This window comes from Equus asinus, unplaced genomic scaffold (assembly GCF_041296235.1).
Source record: "Equus asinus isolate D_3611 breed Donkey unplaced genomic scaffold, EquAss-T2T_v2 contig_3, whole genome shotgun sequence".
NCBI lineage: Eukaryota > Metazoa > Chordata > Mammalia > Perissodactyla > Equidae > Equus > Equus asinus.
The window spans coordinates 1,412,229-1,435,977 of NW_027224960.1; the positions used below are offsets into that span (position 1 = coordinate 1,412,229).

At 38.7% G+C, this 23,749-nt stretch overlaps 1 pseudogene; it reads right to left on the reverse strand.

Moving 5' to 3' along the window:
* The window catches only part of LOC139043593 (sodium/hydrogen exchanger 9B2-like), a 55,126-nt pseudogene continuing 31,377 nt past the window's right edge, over positions 1 to 23,749 (reverse strand).

The following is a 23,749-nucleotide window of genomic DNA, read 5'->3' on the forward strand; positions in this document are numbered from 1 at the left end:
TTCTGTTACATTTTAAGCTTAAATATTATATATTTCAATATCTATCTTGATAAAAGCAGCCTCTGGTACAGCTTTCTAATCATATATTTAGCATTCTCTCTTTTCACCTCTAAACTTCTTCAGAGGGCTCTCCTCGAACTTCTCCATCATTATTTTGATGTGCAGCTTTCTGGAGAAGCCTGGGGCCCAGCAAACCAATGAGGAGACTTCCAATTGGGGCTGTGATGAGGATGGACAAAAATGCCACTGTCAACACATCCATTCCATATTCTTCTAATTGTTTCTCTCCATGTGACCTTGCTGTGTCCAAGGCCACGGATCCTATTGCAGCCTGTAAAAGTTTAATGGTAAAGTTGGACACAGGCATATAAGACAGGCACATAGAAAAAAGGTGAATTATTTTATCATTTGCAAAAGCAAACTGCTTGTTCTTTTGTTCAACTAAGAAAGTTCTTTCTTTCAAAGTGTACTGCAATTGGTTTTGGTATTCTGAAAATTCTCCTGCCCTGGCATGGGGAAGGGATGGTGATTCATATGTACTTAGTTGCAGAAGGCAGGGTTACAAAAATATCAGGCAAATATATTTCAAAACACAAGGTAAATACAGCCTCATGATATAATTGACTATAAGACGATTCTGTATACTAAATTCCTTATGAGTAAAGAAAGTCACTGGTCATCTCACTCTTTTATCTTCAGGAATCTGGAATTAAAAAAGAACAAGATGAAAAAGTGCAGTGAGCCCTGTGGCCGAGTGGTTAAGTTTGCATATTCCACTTCAGCGGCTGAGAGTTTTGCTAGTTTGGGGGTGGACATGGTACCGCTCATCAGGCCATGCTGAGGCGGCGTCCCACATAGCGCAACCAGAGGCACTCACAACTAGAATGCACAACTGTGTACTGAGGGGCTTTGGGGAGAAGAAGAAGAAGAAAAAAGAAGATTGGCAGCAGATGTTAGCTCAGATACCAATCTTTTAAAAAAAGTGTAGTGATACTTACTGGAAGATGGCAAAGTTTTAAATGAAAAAACATAAGAATATGTATTGCTATAGAGCTAAACTAATTGTTAAACATAAAGAAACCTGAAAGTGGTAGGCACTGTCAAAACTTGAAGGTAATCTTATTAGGTATTTGGTGAACTCTTTGCCTTAGGTCTTGGTGAAATGTTTTATTTAAAATTTGTCTACTGGGAAGTATTATGAAAACCTTCATTTTCTTTTAGAGGCAAAATGCCATATTAGTGCACTTGGGAAAATAATATATTAATCAATCTGGTTATTCCCTTATTCCACAAAACACAACAATGTTGTCCTCTAGGACAATGAATCAGAAGAGAGAATGCTGGTGTGGATGAGACACAATGGCAGAGACTACTAATTGCCCACAAATATCTGAATGCCCCTTTTCCCTTCTAAACTAGAACTCCTGAGTGTTAGCTGGTCACATTGCTGTCCAAACCAAGACTTTTTTTCATCCTTCTTTGCAACTAGATGAAGCTATATATCTAAGTTCTGGCCACTGAGAGGTGAGCAGAAGTGATAAATGCTACTTTTGGATTGTTCCCTGAAGAGAAATGGACACTTGCACATCATTCTTTTTCCCCTTCCCCCTGATGAGAAATGGTGAACTGATGGAAGGCACATGCTGAGGACAGTGTCACCCTGCCAGCTCTGGAGTGTCCATGCTGGACTGCTGGTGGGAGAGAAGGAAAAATCTATCTCACTTAGTCCCTGTATGTGAGGGCTCTTTGTTATTTCAGGTTCCTTGTACCATAACTAATTCAACATTTCAAGAATTCTTGGCAAGAACTGCACTCATTACAATCTATATTTCTCTTTCAGTTCTCCATTGTGTGTGTATGTTTTGAGGTTTGTAGGTATGCTGATTTAAAATATATTGTGATTTAAAATATATTTCTTACAGCAGGTCATGGACCAAAAAGTTTGAAGAACACTAATATGGAAAAAAACATACAAGAAAGTCTTGTTTCTTAGGCAGTGGCAAAAGAAGAAAAAAGAAAATTCCATACAATACTTGCTTCACAGTACATACATTATTCACCACATCCAAGATAATTTCTCCTTATTATAAATTTGCTTTGACAGCAGGAAAGTGCTGTCTTTCAAATTTTAACCTTTAGAAACAAATCTTTCAAACCAAAGCTACTAGAGTAATTATTTTGATAGTTACCTAATAAAGTTACCAGAAGTAGTGTAGAAGCTGGAGACACTGAGGGAGAAACTATTCCACTTATTGTACCATATAAACCTCACAGTATTCTTAGCCATTATGTCCCAGACATCTTTCAAAGTCTGATGAAAAAAAAACTTCTCTGGGATAATGCCCAAACCTATAGCCACACCAAATCTGGCATATAGTTACAGAGCATACACAACCCTCAAAGTTTCCTAAATTAAAAATATCTGATTTTCATCTCATGAAATAGAAATTTACATATTTAAATAATTGCAAAATAATCAAGGATGCAACAGTTAAATCTTGTTTGCTATAATTAGTCTGAAAATATACAATACAATCAGGGCTATTTGCAACAAATGATAATCTATACAGTTCTAATTTAATTAGCAATTATAGGTATTCTACCAAATGCATGGTCAATAATTTCAAGCACCTGTTAGTGCCTTGTTAGAGTGCACAAATTTTGGGTCATGTGATTGAGACAACTGACAGGAAGTACAGCTAGTTTGAAAAATTTAATATTAACTAATAATCTAGGAAATCAATAAAGCATTTTCTGAGTTGTTTCTCAATAAATCTTTCTCCATTATATATAAAGACCGAGGTTGAGCATAACTGATCATCAATCATATTGACAGTGAAGTATTTCCAAACACTAACATGGGCCGCGCTATTTCTGTTTCACTCTCTTCTTAGAAGACATCAAAACGAAAAATCTCTAGGTGATTCAGAGAGCTCTGACTGATGAAAATTCAAACTCTTCCCTCCCTCTACTACTGCTTTCTAGTAACATAGGGATTTATTGGATTTTCAGTTGTACCCTGGAGATCTAAAGAAATTTAAATGAGCCATCATATTAAAGGAATCAGCATACCAAAAATAAAACTTTTAGAGTAGATTAGTAAAAATTCTTTTCATAAATCAAACTTTAGTTACTTTTGTTCACCAAATTTGGACAAGCCCTCTTATTCAAAATTTTAAGGGATCATATTGAAATAGGAGTTAAGATCCATCATTACCTGGACTGTGGCCTTTGGAAGCCATGCAAATGAAATAAATATCTTTTCCTTTATGTTAAAACCAGCAAAACACACCATCAGAAATGTAGTCAAAATTCGTATCAGTACTGCAATACCCAGGGTGGCAACACAAAGGCCTGTAAGAAATACTCAATTTTTAGACATAACGAAATACTGGGGAAGAAATGGAATCTCCTGATTATTGATTCAAAATTCTATCAACAGAAATAATCTAAAAACATTAAAAAATTAAAAAGACAAAAATGATTAGGCATAATTTGTCAAAACATCAATATTAAGGATCAATCAGACCATTTGTTTAAAAGAAGGTATTTGCCCTAAATTAAAGCCAGAAATTAACTAAATATATTTGAATTTCCACAAAGGAGATTTGAATGTTATTTATCTTATGCTTTATAGCAAGAACCACACTTTTTCCCATGTGTTTATTTAACAAGAATTTATTAAACTATAACTACGCATAACAGAATTTGGACTAGGTTCTGATACCCAAACACGCATAACGTACAGACTTTGCCTCCATGAACTCCAAAGTCAGAGGAAGACAGAAACATAAAGAACCAAAAGGTGAGTGCAGTGTAAATATACCGGTAAGAGGGCGCAGAAGAGAAAAAACTTAATATTTTCATCAAAGTGGTTGAGAATTCTTTACAGAGGATAAGACCAGAGGTGATATTCAAAATATTTATCAGCAAGTATGGAGGCAATCAGGCAGTCAGAAGAGAGCTGGCTGGGCACTGACCAGTCAGAATAGACACTGGCTTCTACACCTGTTTCCCCATACTGGTGTGTGCACTGACTGCCCATCACCCTGGCTGATGTGTACAGCTACTTCGTTCAGTCCTTCAGAATCCTTTGCTGATAAAGGTAAGTTCATTCTGATTTGCAAAATAAGAGATTGTGACTAGGGCAAGGCAAGCTACCGGACCTGAGAAAGGCAAAGCTAAGGTGAGTACTAGGTAATAGGGTGGTTTTTGAAAAAGTAACATTTGTTGAGTTCTTGCTCTGTGCTAGGTTCTGTATTAAGCTTTAAATGCATCTCTTTACTTAATCTTTACAACCTGTGGAGTAATTATTCTCACTTTACAGTTGAAAAAAAATGAAGATCAGAAAGGATAAATAACTTTCTCAAGTTCAAGAGGCTGGTAAAACACCAGACAGACATTGCTTGATGCTCTATTGTGAATCTGCAACATGGTTTCTTTATGAAAAGGTTCTGTGGCTCTTTATTGGAGGGTATTTTTCCCAGCGTGGTAGATTTTCAAAAGTATTTGTTGCCTTAAGTACAAGATACAAAAGGGACGATCCCATTCCCAGGAGGGAGCAGTCTGGGGAGGATGATGAGGAAGCCTTGGACACACTGAGCCTCAAGTTTTGTGGGATTTACAAGTGGTGATGTCCAAGCAGCAACTGGCTATGTTGAATTCGAGATAAAGATTTTGCAATTACATAGTTTATAATCGAAGCCACTGAGTGTAGCTGAGCTCAGAGAAATGATACCCAGCGTGAAGTGTAGAAATCTTTTGAAAGAACTTGGAGGAAGAGCAGCACTTAAGCCATATATAGTGTAAAGGAAGACTCAGAGGGCACTGGAAAATGTAAAAATTCAACGTAAAAAGTGTTGTAAAGAGGTCAATAGCGTCCAATGCTGCTGAGAGATCAAGTCAAGTCAAGACTAACACGTATTTCGTGTATCCAGCAATACGACCGTGGTGAGGGCGGGGCTGGTTGTGGAATGGGGCAGAAGCTGGGCTGAAATGTTCTGAGGGAGGGCATGAGAGTTGAAATGGAAAAGGGGGACACAGTTACCTCTTTAGAAAAGTTTGAAAAGAGGAAGAGAGAGAGAGAGTGGTAGGTGAGGGGGGAAGTGAAATGAAGAAGGGATATATATATATATATGTATATATATTTATTCAAATTTTGACTGTGGTAAAATACACGTAAAATTTACCATCTTAACAATTTTTAAGTGTACAGTTCAGCAGCATTAAGTTAAACACTCACATTTTTGTGCAACCAATCTCCAGAACATTTTCATCTTGCAAAGCTGAAACTCTACACCCATTAAACAGCAAGTCCCCATTTCCCCGCCTAAACCCTGGCAGCCACCGCTCTCCTTTCTGTCCTTATGAATTTGACTCCTCTGGATGCCTCACAGGAGTGGGATCATGCGGGATTTGTCTTTCTGTAACTGGCTTATCTTACCCAGTGTAATGTCCTCAGGTTCATCTATGTTGTCACATGCGTCAGAATAGAAAGATACTATTTTAAGATAGGAGAGATTAAAATCTGTTTCAATTCTGCAGAAGAGAAAGCTGTGACAAGGATATCTGAAGATGTGTCAGAAAAAGGGGAGACTCTGTGTGAGATCTAGAAGGAGGTGGCAGGGATGGGATCCCTAGTATGGACGGAATAATACTGTGATGCAAGAAAAGAAGGAAATAATGAGTACAGGTCTTTCTTGATGTACGATGGGGTTACATCCTGATAAACCAATCATAAGTTGAAAGTCAACTTTAAGTCAAAATATTGTAAGTCAAAAATACACTTTGGGCTGGCCTGGTGGCATAGTGGTTAAGTTCGCACCTGCCGCTTCAGCAGCCCAGGGTTCCCAGGCTTGGATCCCAGGTGTGGACCTAGCACCGCTCTCAAGTCATGCCGTGGCGGTATCCCACATACAAATTAGAAGAAGACTGGCACAGGTGTTAGCTCAGCAACAATCTTCCTCAAGCAAAAAGAGGAAGATTGGCAACAGATGTTAGCTCAGGGCCAATCTTCCTCACCAAAAGAAAGAAAGAAAGAAAGAAAAAGAAAAAAATGCATTTAATACACCTAACCTACCAAATATCATACCTTAGCCTAGCCTACCTTAAATGTACTAGGAACACTTACATTAGCCTACAGTTAGGCAATCATCCAATACAAAGCCTATTTGATAATAAAATGTTCACTATCTTATGTAATTTCTTGAATACTTACTGAAACTGAGAAACAGAAAGGGTAGAAGTGTATGGGTCGTTTGCCCTCATGATCCTGTGGTGACTAGAGCTGCAGCTCACTGGCGGCTGCCCAGCATCTCGAGAAAGGATCATATGGCATATCGCTAGCCGGGGAAAAGATCAAAATTCAAAATTCGAAGTATGGTTTCTAATGACTGCATATCACTTTCATACCATGGTAAAGTCAAAAAATCCTAAGTCAAACCATCGTCAGTCGGGGACCATCTGTATACGTGTACAAATTAATTTTTGAGTATGGTACTAAAAGTCAACAGTTTTAATATGATGGCTTTTGAATGTATGAATGAATAAAAGAATGAATGAACAAACATTTCTATCCCATGGATACATATTATAGAACTGCCTAATTATCTTTAAAATTCTGGCCCTTGATCAGGACAAGCCTAGATGAACATTCTTATCGTTGGAAAAAAATTGTAAGGCCTGCATTTTCTTGATAGTAGTTAAGAGCGACACTTTTCTTTACAAGCAACAATATTTAAGGCATAAAATTTACTGTCTTAGATTGACAAACATTCTTTTCTAACCAACTGCTTAAAAGATCAGTATTAACTTTTTATATAATTGTGACAATGGGAACCACCAAATATAAACCTACTACAGATACTACAACTGAATATAAAAAGTTGATTTTAGCAAAAACACTACTTTGAAATTCTCACCCACAGTTTCTGGTCTGAGAGATGCAATAGATACCTCTGCTCCAATCAGTCCAAAGAGAAGGGGCTGGAAGATATCCCAGGCCACTGCAATAATCTTTTCAACCTCTGCCTAAAAGAAACACACATACACATACAGGGATTTTTATTATGTGAAGTTAGAAGATCTAAGAATTTTACTAATTTGAAATCTGAGTCAATTTGACCTGAGATAGGCTTTATCTATGTGGCATCTATAAATAAGAAGGTAGCTAGAATACAGCAAAAAATTGCATAAAGATACTTCTAACAGTTAAGGTATTACATAAGGTGCGTTGGTGTTGGTTTGCAAAAGGATGTTAACTATAAAGAATCTCATCAAGTCATCTCAGGAGGACTTCGACTTCTGAATACATGATGTGTGTGTCCATAATACTTAGTATTACTTTATAGTTAATTTTCACTCAACAATATGATTAAAAGATCTTGTAATATTTATACATATATCTAGAAATGCACCTTATTGCTGCATAATAATGTATGATATGGAAGTACCATAGTTTATTCAACCATTTCTTTATTAATAGACCTTTAAGTTGTTTCCAATTTTATTTTATTATAAAAGAATACTGTTTATGACTATCTCAAATCATGCACAAAAATAAAATTCCGGTATAGTGAAGTGCTGTGCCAGTTATTAACTTACTGCCCCTCGGCTCCAAATCCTCCTTTCAATTGTTGCTCTGCAGAAGATGGAGCCAGGGGCTGGCCCAGTGGCCGAGTAGTTAAGTTCGCGCGCTCTGCTTTGGCGGCCGCGGGTTTCGCCGGTTCGAATTCTGGATGTGGACGTGGCGCTGCTCAACAAGCCATGCTGGGGTGGCATCCCGCATGCCACAACTGGAAGGACCCACAACTAAAAACACACAACTATGTACCGGGGGGCTTGGGAAAAATAAAATCTCAAAAAATGGAGCTGGACCCTTTTAAGTCTTTCCCCTTTGCTAGCTGGACCATATTAAATTTTGCCACTAGAGGGCGCCCAAGAGCTACTCCAAGAGGAAGGCGCTCGTCTGGTTCGGTGGCTCCTCCTAGCAGGATGCTTCCGCACCGGGTCCTGCGGCCCGGGTGGCTTCTCCAGAGCCAGGCTCCTAGGGTGTATGGCGGCCAGCAGCACTCAGCGGTCAGCAGCTGCCCCCAGCCTCCTCCTCGGGTGATTTCATAGCCAACTGCCCTGGGCAACATACCACCCCATACACCTTTAGAGGGTAGATTTCCAGCAACTTCTGCAGGCAGGGTACCATGGTGACTTCTCTGCCATCCAGTGAACCAAGGCTCTAACAAGGCTTGGGTTCTCAGCCCTGGGTGCCGAAGTAGGTGGGGTGGGGTGGGGAGGTGGAAGCGGATGCTGCATCTCAGCCCTAGGGGTTTATAGCTGCTATTCCTATATTCTTTAGGGGCCTCTTTACATCTTACAAGACAATCCCCAGTATGGTTAATAATAAGCTTTCCCTATTCCAGTTACTATATGGTTTCTCATTCCTTCTAAGACCCTAATTGATATAAGTACTAACTTTATAACACACAATACAAAAACCCTTGGAAAAGATTGACATAATTGACTAGAATAAAACGAAAATATTTTGTGGCAAAAGAAACCATAAAAAAGGATAGGTGACAAACCAGGGGAAAATATCTGTACTATGTGTAACAGAATAAGGAGCAATATCCAATCAATAAGAAACAGACATAGAACCTAATCGAAAAATGGGCAAGGCATACGCACAAGTAATTTGTACCAGAAGAAACACAAGGGCCAAAAAACATGAGATACTAAAACTCAGTAATCAGAGAAACACAAATTAAAATGATATACCATATATTTTTTTGGGGGGGGAAGCCATCATATTGGAAAAAAACACTAAAAAGTTTTAATAATGTCTAGTATTTATAAGACTGTAAGGAAACTCAGCAATTGGTAGGAGAGCAAATTGATAATGCTTTTTTTGTAGGGCAATTTAGCAGTACCCTTAACAGTGTCTAAGAATTTACATTTAACAGATTTTTTCAATCAACTAATAAGAATCTATGTTTTTGAACGACATTTTAACATTTTTTTACCATTTTTACACATCTAAGGATCTATACTTTCATTTACGTACTCAGCAGTTTGACAAAGGAGGATTACCTCGTTTCCCTATTTTCTTAATTTTTGTTATTTCTGGTATGTTTATTAAGGTGAAGATTCTATTTCCTCTTAGTTTATAAATGTTTAAAGACACCGTATATGAGGGGTTGGTTGATTTATTTATATAGTTCTATTCCTATATCATTATAAAGTTATGTTTTCACATCGTAAGGAATCAGATCATGACTGAGGTTCAAATTCTGCCACACACCAACTGCAAGCCACTCGCCTCTCAGCATCTAATTTTCCTCATTTGTAAAATGAGAGGTTTACATTAGATAACGTCCAAGATCCTTTATCACTTAATGACAGTGAATCGTCTGCCAAACTAAGGTCCAGATGCCACCCTTCTACATATCTTTAAATTTTACTTTTTAATTTAGTTTTTAGAGTATATCATAGCTAAAGTTCAGACTTTAGCTGATATCCATAGTTGTAAAGAACAAAAATCAACTCTATTAATTTTAGGTTACTTAGCCTTCTGTTGCCATGACTAATGGCTTAACAGAAGTCCTCGAAAGTATTTCATGTACTGAGAACTCCAATGAAAGCAGAGGCATATTGAGTTTTCTCTATCAAATTGTTTTTATTTCTAAACTTGGACAAAGGCCACAATTTGGTTTTTTTTTTTTTCTCGCTGAGGAAGATTCGCCCTGAGCCAACATCAGTTGCCAGTCTTCCTCTATTTTGTATGTGAGCTGCTGTCACAGCATGGCCACTGATAGACAAGTGGTGAACATCTGCGCCTGGGAACTGAACCCAGACCACCAAAGCAGAGCATGCTGAACTTAATCACTAGACCACCAGGGCTGGCCCCACGATTTGGTTTTTGATTGTAATACTGTAGACTAATTTAATATCAGACATGGCCCTATATATTGTAAAACTTAAAGATGAGAGAGAAGCCACAATGTACCTTCTTGTGGGTTTTTTTGTAACTTCAAAACTAAAATGAATCTGTTTATAAAGAAAATAGAGGGGCTGGCCCCGTGGTGTGGTAGTTAAGTTTGGCACACTCCACTTTGGTGGCCCAGGTTTGCAGGTTCAGATCCCAGGCGTGGACCTACACCATTCATCAGCCATGCTGTGGTGGTGACCCACATACAAAGTAGAGGAAGACTGGTGCAGATGTTAGCTCAGTGACAATCTTCCCCAAGCAAAAATAAAAAGAAGAAGATTGGCAATGGATATTAGCTCAGGGTGAATCTTCCTCAGGAAAAAAAAAAGAAAGAAAAAGGAGTCATCAAATAGGCTAAGTACAAAAGAAGACATGAGTTCAGAGGAATGAAGACTGTGGTGTCCACTGAAAGTTAAGGCCACTTTACCTATCTGTATGCACCATTAGTAAGAATCTTCAACAATGGAAATCACTTTCCATTATGGACAAAAAGAGAAAGTTAAGAGAAACAGAAGTTTCATCATGAGTTAAATATCTACTTAAGCTGACACTTCTCTTCTTAGAGAGAAGATTTCAAGATTCAGAAGATTGAAAATATATCAAGAAAAACATCCTGTATCTGTTAAAGTCATCAGAAGAAGCACTGCATTTGAAAACAGATGAAAAATATAGATGAAAAAGGCCTTAAAAAAGTGAGTGCATTTGAATACAATAATGGCAAGATTATAAGGAAAACCAAGCAGGAAAGTATGAGATAATGTCAGAAAACTACAGGCGCAAACAAAATTTTATAAAATATTGTAGCTTGTCAAAGCATAATTCAACAACAATATAGCTACAGCACTGAGTTTACAAGTGTTTTATTTCCATTTTCCCACATAATAGCCACAATAATTCTTTAGTGATTATTATTATTTTTTTCAGTGTACAGTTGAGGAAACTGAGTATTAGAGAAGGTAAGTGACTTGCTTGGGATTACACATCTAGACAGTAGAATCTCTGGGACTGGAATCCCAATTTCCATAGATTAAATTTTATGCTCTTTTTATTACATTGTGCTGCTCAGAGATAGTCATAAAAATTATTAGTGTGTTCTGACTAAGCACTTTGCCTTATATAGATTATTTCACTTAATCCTCCACTCTATGAAGTTGTTGCTATTATCATTCCCCACTTGAGAGATATGGAAATCGAAGACTGAGAAGTCAGATACTTTGTACATGGGCATACAGCTACTCAGGTGTAGGGCTGAGCTTAATCCAGGAAGTCTGAGTGCTCAGACCCTATGCTACACCATGGAACAAGGAGGAAAAGCAGTCCAAAACCTGGACTCATTGATTTGGTGCCTCCAGAAGTAGGGACTTGCCTGAGTACTAAATTAGAAAAGATATGGAGAGTGTCTGCCATATAAGTGATTCAATGAAGGTTTTTTTACCCTGTCTTTAGGAAATCATTTTCATATACTCAAACAGTGTGTTTTCATCCTGGCTCTGCCACTTATTAGCTTGGTGACCTTAGGCACTCTATCTACTATCTCTAGGCCTTGGTATCCTCATTTGTAAAATGGGTCTCATATCTACCTCTCAAGGTTATTGCAAAGAATAAATGAGATAACATAGGTAAGATTTCACTAGGAAAGGAATCTTTAAGAAAAAATAAACTGAGGAAAGGTCATAATAAGAGATTGATAGATCGGACCACGTGAAACTATAAGATATTTGTGTGTTAAAAATGAACAATAAAAAAAGGCACAAAGGGCTAATATCATATATATAATCAGTACATTCAACTTTAGGAGATAATGGACAAAAAACCTATCAAAGAAAAAGAAAAAATACAAATAGCTAAATATATGAAAAAGCATTCAATTTTATTGTTAAGCAAGGAGGCATAAAACAAAAAAAGATACCACTTTTGACTATCAGTAAGGATAAAAATTAAAAACAATAATATTCTAAGGCAGTGTTTCACAAAGTGTGGTCCCCAGGGAAGCAGCATCAGCATCACCTGGTAACTGATCAGAAGTACACATTCTCAGGCCCCACCGTAGTCTAACTAAATCAGAAATTCGGGGTGGGGTCCACAAGTCCAATTTAACAAGACTTCCAGGTGGTGCTAAAGTTGGATAAACATTATTCTAAGCTGATGACGATGTAATGATATAGGTACCTCACATATTACTGGTGGAAAAGTAAATGGATACAACTCTAGAAAGCAACCAGTTTGGTAATACGTGTCAAAAACCTAAAAATGTTCATGTTATTTGACCCAAAAAATTTAGCATTAAGAATCTGCCCTAAGGAAACGATATTGGATTTCAGCATAATTTAAAATAGCAGAGACTGGTTTTAAAAAGCTTATGGTGCATCCACGTGTGTGTGTGTGTGTGTGTGTGTGTGTGTAAAGAGACATACATAGGAGATTAACCAGAGGTAAATATGAAAAAAAAAGGTGTCAGTTCTCTCTCCGGGTTTTGGGATTACATTGATCTTCTATGTAATCAGCCAGGCTGCTGGCAATTCAGGCAAAGTTATGGCAAATGCAGAAAAACAGATGATTTGTTTGGTTTATAACGGTCTTTTCTACATGACTCACATCCTCGTTTTCTGAAGAATCGTGTAACCGGAACTGGCCGGGCCCCCTCCCTTGTCTTCTGCGCGAGTGGCTCACGTCCACTTGCGGTGGGCACCCGTCTTCCCCTCGACGTCTGTTGCTAAAACTACTCTTTTATGTTCTATTCCAAATGATATGGTTCCTTTTCACTGTTTATTTTTTTATCCTATCATTTATTAATTTACAAACAATCTGAAATTGCAAAGTTTGGAAGTATAATGTTTTTAATACACTTGCTATATGTTATTCGAATAGATGTCGAAACATAAAAACGTGCCCTGCACAATGATGGTATATTCTGGTCACTTTGGAGTCGACAAACCTGAGTTAAATCCCAGTGCCACTTTCTAATTTTGTGACCTTGGACATGTTATTTAAGTCCTTCTGACTTACAGTCTCTATAAAATGTAAATGGTAATATTTTTTCAAAGGTTTTTTTGATGAGAATAAATGAGAATATCCCCTCACTGGCTAGCACAGGGCCATACGGAGTGGCAATAAAAATTGATTAATTCTCTTCCCTCTTTTCACCCATGACAGTATAATATAATGAGTTGGTTGTAATTTTTGAAGACTTTTAAACAAGTGACAACAGAAAGCATTTACCTATAAAATTCAATTTGAAGAAACTTACTACAAGCATATTTGAGAATTTTCCTGTTGAATAAATGAAAGGAAATAAACCAAAATAGTTTACAGAGCTGTTGGCTTTAGGTGGAGAAATTACAAATCATTTTTTCTTTCCTTTTATCTGACTTTTAAAAAATTTTTCAAAGTTCTACAATAAGCATATACCGCTTTCATACTCAGAAATCAAATAAACTTTATTCTAAACAATATTCTCTTTGGTAATTTATTTTTTTAAATGCTAAAAAAGGTTACCATTCAAAAGTGAAGGGACAGTTTGTAAAATGCTAATGTCAGGCAAGCTCCCAGATGCTCGACAAGGGTCACAGTGCACACACAGTGGCATGCCTTCACGGAGTGAAGACTGCGAGCTCTGTCCCGGACAAGGGGGCCAGAGTGCTCCGAGAGCAGTGCGCTGGTCAGCAGCCCAGGCAGGATGGAAGGCACTCAGCAGTGAGCGCTCAGCGAGGAGCCAGGGAGCTGAGATCAGACCCGAGACTGAACAGCAATGTGTGATCACCTGCCTCGGCCTGCAAGGAAAGTGAAGCCACGGAAAAGCAAATTTTGACAAGAGCAAATGTTTATAAGAGATGAGGGATGATAAGAGGACCCAATTTATACTGGGAAGTTTATGTTTTAGCTTTCCTCTTGTCAGATGTTAAGTTACGTGAAATCACAAAGGAGAATTTAATAATACGGGTGCTGCTAAGGAAAAAAAAGTAGACCTGAAATAAGCCTTACAGCCAAGCCTCCCCAGGAGGACGCAGCAGCCCTGGGCCCATGCAGTGCCTGCAGCAGGGCTCTGCAGAGCCTTGCTCCTTGCCTGCAAAGCCCAATCCACTGCGGCCTGCTTTCCTGGGGCCTCAGTCCCTTATCTACACAAGGCTCCAGGCAGCCCCACCAATCCACCCTCCTCTACAGCAAAGGGATGCCCAACTGCACATGTCTTGCCTCCCGAGAGTGAAAGCCTCCAACGGAGTGCCATGTGCCCACAGTGAAGCCCTGCCTCTACAGACCTCTGCAGAGACCGCTCACCTGCAGGGCACTGCACACCCAACCTCAGGACTGATAATCAACATATATTTTTCATGTAGTATTATTTTAAGCTGAATTATTTTCAACAGTTGTCTTTGGTTTTCCCAAATGATATATGTGTATTTAGTTTAGGTCACCCACATCTAATTTCTTCATGAAGCAGAATAGTATATGATCCTCTCAAGTTCAAATCCATAAAAATGTACCTTGAAATTAAATAAATGGCAACCAGCTAATTTCCATAATACACATAAAGGAAATGAATAATTTTAATGATCTTGAAAGTCAGTAAGAAAAACAGACAATCATAAAAAATGGGCACAGGCTTTTGAATAAACTGGCTAGTAAATATATGACAAGATGATTAGCTCCACTTGTAAAGAAATACAAATCAGATCAATAATGAGAAACATTTTTCACCTGTCAGATTAGCAAAATATCTAAAGATTGAAAGTACACAGATCAGAAAAACAGATCCTTTCACAAACTGTTGGTGGGAATATAAATTGGTACTGCTGTTTAAGAGGGCAACTCAAGGGGCTGGCTGCATGGCTGAGTGGTTAAGTTCATGCACTCTGCTTTGGCGGCCTGGGTTCACCAGTTTGGATCCTGGGCACAGACCTACTACACACCGCTTGTCAGGCCATGTTGTGGCGGCGTCCCACATAGAAGAACTAGAATGACCTACAACTAGGATATACAACTACGTACTGGGGCTTTGGGGAGGAAAAAAAGAGGAAGATTGGCAATAGCTGTTAGCTCAGGGCCAATCTTCCTCACCAAAAAATTTTTAAAAAGCATACGTTAAAAAAAGGGCAAATTGATACTATCAAAAGTATCAATGTGCATACTCTTTCATAGAGAAATCCTATTTCTAGAAATTAATCCTATAGATACACTCAAAGATATGCTATATTTTGTTGATTTTAAGAAACACACTTTTTCATTTCTGAAATTAGGAAGTGATGTCATAGTTTAATTGGCAGCATTCTTTTTCTCTCTTGGTGGCATGTAAAATAATGGTGCTTCTTAGACTTGATAGTGTCTTAGTGGTATATGCAAGGATATTTTATTGATGCACTTTTTGTCTTGGCAGAAAATTAGAAACAATTTAAATGTCTGTTAAATTAAATTTAGGCAGGAAACTGGTTAAATAAAGTACAGTACAGCTATACAATGCAATACTCTGCAACCCTTACAAAGAATAAGGGAGGCATCATGGAAATATGACCATGATACATTTTAAGTAAAAACATCAAGTTATAGATTGGTATGTAACAGGAAAAAAGGAAGTGTATGTGTGCATTTGGGCATACATTTGTATATGTACAGAAAATAGCTCTTATGATTAATTTTATTAACTTGATATTATGAAAGTATCTGGAAAAAAACTAATCTAATCAGAAAGTAGTCATGAGAAGAAGAACTTAAAATGAAATTCACCTTTTCACTGCTCCATCCCATGCCTGCAAGGAAAGCCATGAGCAACGTACACAGTCCTCCTGACCCAGGGAAACCAAGATACACACTGCTGAACACCGACAGCACAGACAGCCCCAAAACAAGGCACGCCCGCTTCCATACAAGTTTGTCCTTGAGGAGAAAAAACGTGGGTTAGCTCAATTATTTCATAGAACTGATTTTTAATTATTGATTTTTCCATATTCAGGACTTAGTAGAAAATAAAAATGTCTGTATCTGTGCACATAAATGCATGACATAACATTTACTTTCTTTTCCTTAACAAAAGTAGAGTTAGCATGTGTACAAACGCAGCTTCCCCGTTCAGGAACCTCAGTGAGCCTCCTCTGAAGTCATTGACGCAGAAGTCCGCAGGGCTGAACGGAGCAGCAGAAAAGAGTGTGTGGGCTTTGGAAGTGGACAAATTAGGGTTAAAATGCAAGCTCTTTCCCACCATTGGCTATGCAGTGGCCATATTACTTAGCCTCTCCAAGCTTTGTTTCCTCCTCCTTGAAAGCAGTTACATCATGGGGTTTTTGTGAAGCTTAAAGATATGATATCTCTATTATTTTTAGGTTCTCTATTTACTCTTTAATGTGATGCTCTCCAGTTCTTCTTTCTAAATCTTTGAATACCAAGAAACTCTAGGTGGCTGTAGACTGAGAGGAGTCTGTGGTGTTGATTTTTAAAATCTAAGCAATGTGCTCCTCTCTTTCGTTACTTGTCCCTGTTCAGCCTTTAAACTTCTTGATTGCTTTAGAAGGCAGCAGGTCCTTAGAAGGGTTCGACTGGAAGCGCACAGGCCCTGGCAGTGGATGAACTGAGTTCATACCCAGCTCTACGGCGTTCTAGCTACGTGACCTTGTTTAAGTCATCTCTCCCTGAGCCTCAGCAGTGAAATGGTCATATTAAAGGTATTCTCTTCATGGGTTATTGTGTGGATTGCACTAGATCAGCGCTTCCCAACAGAACGATCAGTGATGCTGGAAATTTCTATGTCTGTACTGTCTCTGGAAATGTCCTGTGTCTGCTGGAGCTGCATGTAGATAGTCGCTGCCCTGATGAGCACAGCGGGACTTTACTCAACTCACCTGTCATTTTATACACAGTAAGCAACAAAATGTAAGCCATCATTTTTCTTTGCACTTTGTTGTATAATTAGAAAATCCTTGAATTTTCTTTTATGCATTCATAAAATCTTTTACAGACTATTTTACTTGGAGTTTTTTTGCAGCACAATAAAAATTCAAATCAACATACATTCTGATAATGCAAACATTAATTTTCTTAATTAAAGTTTTACTTCAGTTAAGATTTGAATTCCATTCAAAATGCTCTGAAATCTCAAAATAACACCAATTCTTTTAGAAAAGAAAAGATTTTTATATGTTTACCTATCAGAAGAGACTAAAGAGGGTAAAGGAAAACAAACAAGCCTTTGTTTCTCATTAAGAATCACTATGTACAGTAAAGAACTTCAATCTACTTGGTGAGAAAGAGACTATATTTTAATGAAATGTTAAGGTCTATCTATTTGATAGTATTAGAATCTAAGGTATTTTGACACTAAAACCGTGGGCCCAAAGAACCATTTTATATCTTGATTTAGTTGAGTATTATGAATAATAATAAAAATAAAAAATAAATTAATTAAAAAAATAAGACTTGCGGGGCTGGCTGGGTGGCGCAGTGGTTAAGCTCGCACGTTCCACTTCGGCGGCCCATGGTTGGCCAGTTCGGATCCCAGGTGCAACCTATGCACTGCTTGTCCAGCCATGCTGTGGCAGGCGTCCCACATATAAAGTAGAGGAAGATGGGCACAGATGTTAGCTCAGGGCCAGCCTTCCTCAGCAAAAAGAGTAGGATTGGCAGCAGATGTTAGCTCAGGGCTAATCTTTCCTCAAAAAAATGAAAATAAAAATAAGACTTGCATATCCTATTAGTTTGGAATTCATGTTATTTGTTTTACAGTGCAAGCTGAAGTGTACAGAATATAAATAGGAGAAGAAAATCCCAGGACTGCATTAACATCTTCAAGGTTTAGCTGTCTTCCTAAGCCTCACAGACAGCACTGACAGAGCAGCAAGCAGTTTTAAAATGGGGGTCATTTGCTAAATCACGTCCTTCACATGGCTCTGAGGGAGTGTTCCAGAATGTTTTCCCGTGACATTTTAGAGCACGACTTTCCCACAGATGGTTTCCTTTACCTGGTCACTGCTTGGGAAGTACTGAATAAAAAATCCAAGAAGAGCCCCAGCTGCCACACCAATTACTACCTCCAAAATGCCTCTGAGGACATTAAAAACCGTGGAACCTTAGACACACATAAAAAAAAATCTTCAGTCAGAACTCTAAATCCATAAATACAAAGACTTTACTTCAATCATCACACAAAGCATCTGATTACACAGAAGGAAAAGTTTACAGATATTTCCTGCTCTCCACAGTCTTAAATATATGTGACTTAAAGTGTCTAATAAAATGGGCCTATCTTATAAGAAAGGTATGCATTATTAGAGATAAACTTCAAAATAGGCATAAACTATGATTTGTGCACTTTTTTGTACATTTACTTCAAAAAACTTTACCTAAAGGGCCTAAGAAAATATGAAAGATAAAATTCATGATTCAGAGCTAATTGGTATGATATGCATAGGCTGGGTGAGTAGACTGATCTAGTTTTCAAACAGCCATTTAATAGCCTGATTTTTTTGTGTGTGAGGAAGGTTGACCCTGACCTAACATCCGTTGCCAATCTTCCTCTTTTTACTTGAGGAAGATTGTCGCCGAGCTAACATCTGTGCCAGTCTTCCTCTATTTTATGTGGGACACCGCCACAGCATGGCTTGAAGAGCAGCGCTATGTCCGTGCCTGGGATCTGAACCCACGAATCCTGGGCCACTAAGGCAGAGCACACGAACTTAAACCATTACCCCACAGGGCTGGCCCTACGAGCCTGATTTTAAAATAACAAATGTACACTGATTTTAGTAGGTTTGATATGTATAGAATACAGGAACTTAATTTGAGAATTAAAATCAAGAATCTTTTCTTACTATGATGAGTGTAAAGGACTCATTCCTTCTTGAATGTTTATTCTAAAAGCAAACTGAAAACAAATTATTTTTGAAATTGCTCTTAGAAGAATCTTTATTTCTTACTCAGCTCCTTTGAAATAATAGAGAGGTAAGTAGAACCAATATTTTCCCCCATATCATACAGAACTTAGGAAACTTTAATTAAAAAAACTTTGTGAACACATTGTGCAGAAAATTATATTAAAGTTGCTCAAAGGGGCCGGCCCAGTGGTGCAATGGTTAAGTTCACACATTATGCTTTGGCGGCTAGGGTTTGGCAGTTTGGATCCCGGGTGCAGACATGGCACCACTTGGCAAGCCATGCTGTGGTAGGCGTCCCACATATAAAGTAGAGGAAGATGGGCAAGGATGTTAGCTCAGGGCCAGCCTTCCTCAGCAAAAAAGGGGATTGGCAGCAGATGTTAGCTCAGGGCTAATCTTCCTCAAAAAAAAAAAAAAAGTTGTTCAACACATAAAGCCCTTCTTCACACACTATTCTAAGAAAAAATGTACTAACTAGTTATTGTGGGTTTTTGTCATTGTGGTTTAGAGTACACAATATGTCACCCCAAATATGCCACTGGGGCATAAGGATTATTCTGAGTTGAAGGCAATTGAGAAGAAGCAGATATAAGAAAAGCTCTCTGCCCTCTCACTATTTGCCCAAAAGCAGGACATACATTCATAAAGGTGTCCCCTCTCCTTTTTACCAGGAAGGACAGAAGTTAATCACTGAGACAACTTGGGACACTTATGGGCCCTTATCAGCCCCAAGACAGCACCAGAGGAATTCACATCACAAACTTTGCTAAAACAAGCCCTTATCTACCGTTAGGTCCCCATATGTTTCTTTTCCCACAATTTGCTGCCTCTAGAAGCTCAAAGCTCCTTTATCTTGTGCTTCTCCACATAATTATTGTTCTTTGCTAAAATGCTGAACAAGCCCAAATTCTGACCGCTCCTTTGACTTACTCATCTTTGAGGTCTTGTGTAAGCACAATGCACACGTTAATAAACTGTTTTTCTCTTGTTAGTCTGTCTCTTGTCAGTCTGATTACAGGGCCCCAGTCAACGAACCTGGTGTGGGAAACGGTTTTTCCTCCCCTACAGTTTCAATTATCTCTTGTATTTAAAAAAATGATTACCTCTGTAGTAGTTTTATTTAGCTAGGACAGCTCTCTATTAGGTAATAGTGTGACTGTCAAAAACATTTATCTGTGATAATAGTATACGTTGCAAGATATTACAGTAAATAATTTACTATAAATGTGTAGAAAGTAACTAACCACTTTCAGTCTCCCGTATAGTAAGATTGTTTAAAAGAAAAAAAGACTTCTTGGGCCCCACCTCTGAAAATTCTGATGCAGTAAGTCTGGCCGGGCCTGGGATCCACATTTTAAAGAGGCTCCAGGTAGCTCCTATCCAGATGGTCTAAGGACTGCATTTAGTAGGGCAGGGCAGAGGGTACAGAGTATTGTCAAGTAGGAAGGTTCTTCAGGCTAGCCCCACCCCCACCCCCACCCCTCAGATTATGAAAACCCCAGCAGCCGCTCCCCACGGCCCTCCCTACCCTGCTCCTGTGTGATTTTAATGCAAACTCTGTTGCTCTAAAGCTGTGGTTTCCATTCCCAAAGATTATGATTTAAGTGGCCTAAGGTAGGGCCCACATATGAGTATTTTTAAAAAGTTCCCAGGTAATTATAGTGTGCAGCTGAGGCTGAGAACTATTGTTTTAAAGGTGTATACCAGGAAGCAGGGAGAATGTACGATTGGACAGGTACAGTAGAGTTAAAATAGAGACAAGGGTGTAGATTCGACCTAATTGGTAATAGAGAATCCTTGCTGGTGCTTGAACAAGAAAGTAAGACTATCAAAACAATGCTTTGAGAAGATTAATTCACCAGTGATACACGGTGGGGACTAGACGTAAGGCAACTTCAGGGTGTGGGAAGAGGTGAAGTACTAGGTAATTGGCATACGTCAAATATAGTCATAAAATGGGAGGATAACCATGGGGCAGAGAGACTGAGAACACAAGACTTTCTAAGGTGTGTTCCCACTAAATAATCTGAAGCTAAACTTAGCCCACAATTACATTTTGTCAATAATATGAAATTGCAAATCTTATCTTCCAGTCTTGGAAACAGATTAAAAAGTGAACTTAAATGTGTGCTGTCCCAAAGGATAATAAAGGTGTTGAATAACAGTAGGGAAAAAATGCCTTAAGTTCCTGTTTTATTACTACTTAAAACCAAATATGTCTGTATCAGACAGTTATTAAGTATTAATAAGATACACATTAAAATAATTATTTCCCCTAAAATGTTAAAGACGAGAGAACAGAAACTGTCCCTCCCACTTGGACTACTTTGTCCTTTGTGCTCACTGAAACACCTGCTCACCCTCTGTGCGCAGTCTCGAAGGCTGACCCTCCCGGGTGGCTGCATGCAGAAGCTGTTCTCCTTCTTTTGACTTTGCTCTTTTGAAGCCCCCTCACGCACCTACCACAGTACTTGAGCATTTTATATTTAGAGGGTGAAGGGAGTAAAGACAAGAAGCCACTGGTTTCTCCTTAGGTATAGAACTAACTCTTGGAGTTGCTTTTTCTATTTTAATTTGCCTTAATCAATTATCAAGGAAATATGCCACACTCACAACATCATATCTATGTCGCTAGAGCATAAGAGAACAGCACACATGAACTGATCAGTTTACCTGTGGAAAAGGCCATGCCCAAGCACGTGTTGAAGCCAGTGATGGCCAGAATGTCATCAAAGCTGCCAGCAGCCATGAGTAAGGTCGGGACACCTTTTTCAACACCATAGCCCCCTTCCTGCAAAAGGAGCATTGAAGGCACCACCACAGCTGGAGACACAGCACCTAAGACAAAACTAAGCAGGCAGCACTTTAAATATTTATGATAGCATCTTCTTCATTATTACTATTATTAGTGAAATTATAATAACCTCCACTCTTTCAGAGGTTACACTTTAGACAATTACAGTCTTTCAAAGGCAGTGAAGTCCCAAACAGAAACACACGCACAGCTACAAGTTCTACAGAACACTTCTTCTGAGCGTGGCCATGGACAACTTGCGTTGGGACTACGCAGCCTGTCTGAAATCTGTATTTATGGCTGGTCTGGAAGACCTAATGGGGTGAGGCCCCAGGAATCTGCCTTCTATCTAAACAAAACATCCACGGCATGAGGTTTGAAAAACACGGCCATGGACTTTTTGGATTGGAATCCAGTGATGCGAGGCCTTCTATCAGGACCTGGCATGTAAAAATCAGACAACAGATTAGAAGAGGAAGGCCATAGTGACAGTAACAGTGACACTGATAACGGCAGCAGTAGGATAGCAGAAAGCATTTATGAAGCTCACTATGTACCTAACACCATTTTAAGCACTTCACATATATTAACTAATTTAATCCTCACAACCACCCTATGAGGTAGCTACAATCATTATCTTTGTTTTGCAAATGAGGAAATGGAGGCACAAAGAGATTAGGTAATTTGCCGAAGATCACATACTGGAAAGTCAGAGCCGAGATTTGAATCTAGGCAGTATAGCTCGAGAGTGTTAACCGTGAGAAGTAAGTAGTTCTTACTTCTTGCCTACTTATCAGCACCAAATTATTATTATTTTTTTTAAAGATTGGCACCTGTGCTAACATCTGTTGCCAATCTTTTCTTTTTTCTCCCCAAAGCCCCCCAGTACATAGTTGTAGACTGTAGTTGTGAGTGCCTCAGGCTGTGCTATATGGGACGCCAATGCCACCTCAACATGAGCCGTGGGGCTGACCCCAACACCAAATTCTTACCAAGTACTTTCATATTTATTTACTTCTTATGGCTCTTAAATCTTAGAAGTAGGAACCGGGGGCTGTCCCAGTGGCATAGTGGTTAAGTTCATGTGCTCTGCTTCGGCGGCCCAGAGTTTGCTGGTTCAGATCCTGGTGTGGACCTATATACTGCTCATCAAGCCATGCTGTGGTGGCATCCCACATAGAAGAACTAGAAGGATTTACAACTAGGATATACAACTATATACTGGGCCTTTGGGGAGAAAAAAAAAGAAAAGAGGAAGCTTGGGAACAGATGTTAGCTCAGGGCCAATCTTCCTCACCAAAAAAAAAAAGAAGAAGAAGAAGAAGAAGAAGAAAGAACTAACAGCAGGAGGAAAATACAGCAGAACAGATAATCATAAGAGCCTGGTGAAAGGAGGAGGAGGCCTGTGCTAGGTGTGGATCACCGTTGAGCATTCGTTATCCTTTGTATGGACTTTGAGGAGAGATCTGGCATCTCTCACTGGCATGGAATCAGGCATAATAAAAGTCTATTACTTCCTCAATAGTTTAAATTATTATAAAACTGTCAAAGTTAGCACCTACAAAGACATACACTATATTTTGAAGTTATAATGTTTATATGCTGGTATATTAATAGTCATAATATTATGCTGGAATATCTGTATTGTATTTTCTGATGTCCTTACGAAAATATTATGCATTCACTTGTATAGCGTCAGAGAAAGTCCTAAATGTCCGTGTGTATTTTCATACGACAAAGAAAAATCATTACCCCAGTATAAATCCCCATTGCCACGGCAAACCCATTAGGAAGTGGGCAAGAAGAGCAGATGAGCATGCCTCCACAAGACAGGGACCCATGGCTAATCTTACACAGACACCCTTCAGCTTCCTCAGGGCCTGAAATATAAAAATAGACATACGAAATAACCCTCTAAAGACACACAGAGAGAATGACATTAAATGCTTTTTCTTCAGTGTTCAGACTGTCTGGATCATCCATCATGAATTTTCCAGGTAATGAGTTTTATTTAACAAACATTTCAGTGTTCTAAGTGTTTTAGAGTTGGCTTATTAGTCCTCATAGCAACCTATGACACAGGGGATAATATTATCATCATTGTTTAGATTTTCTCATCCA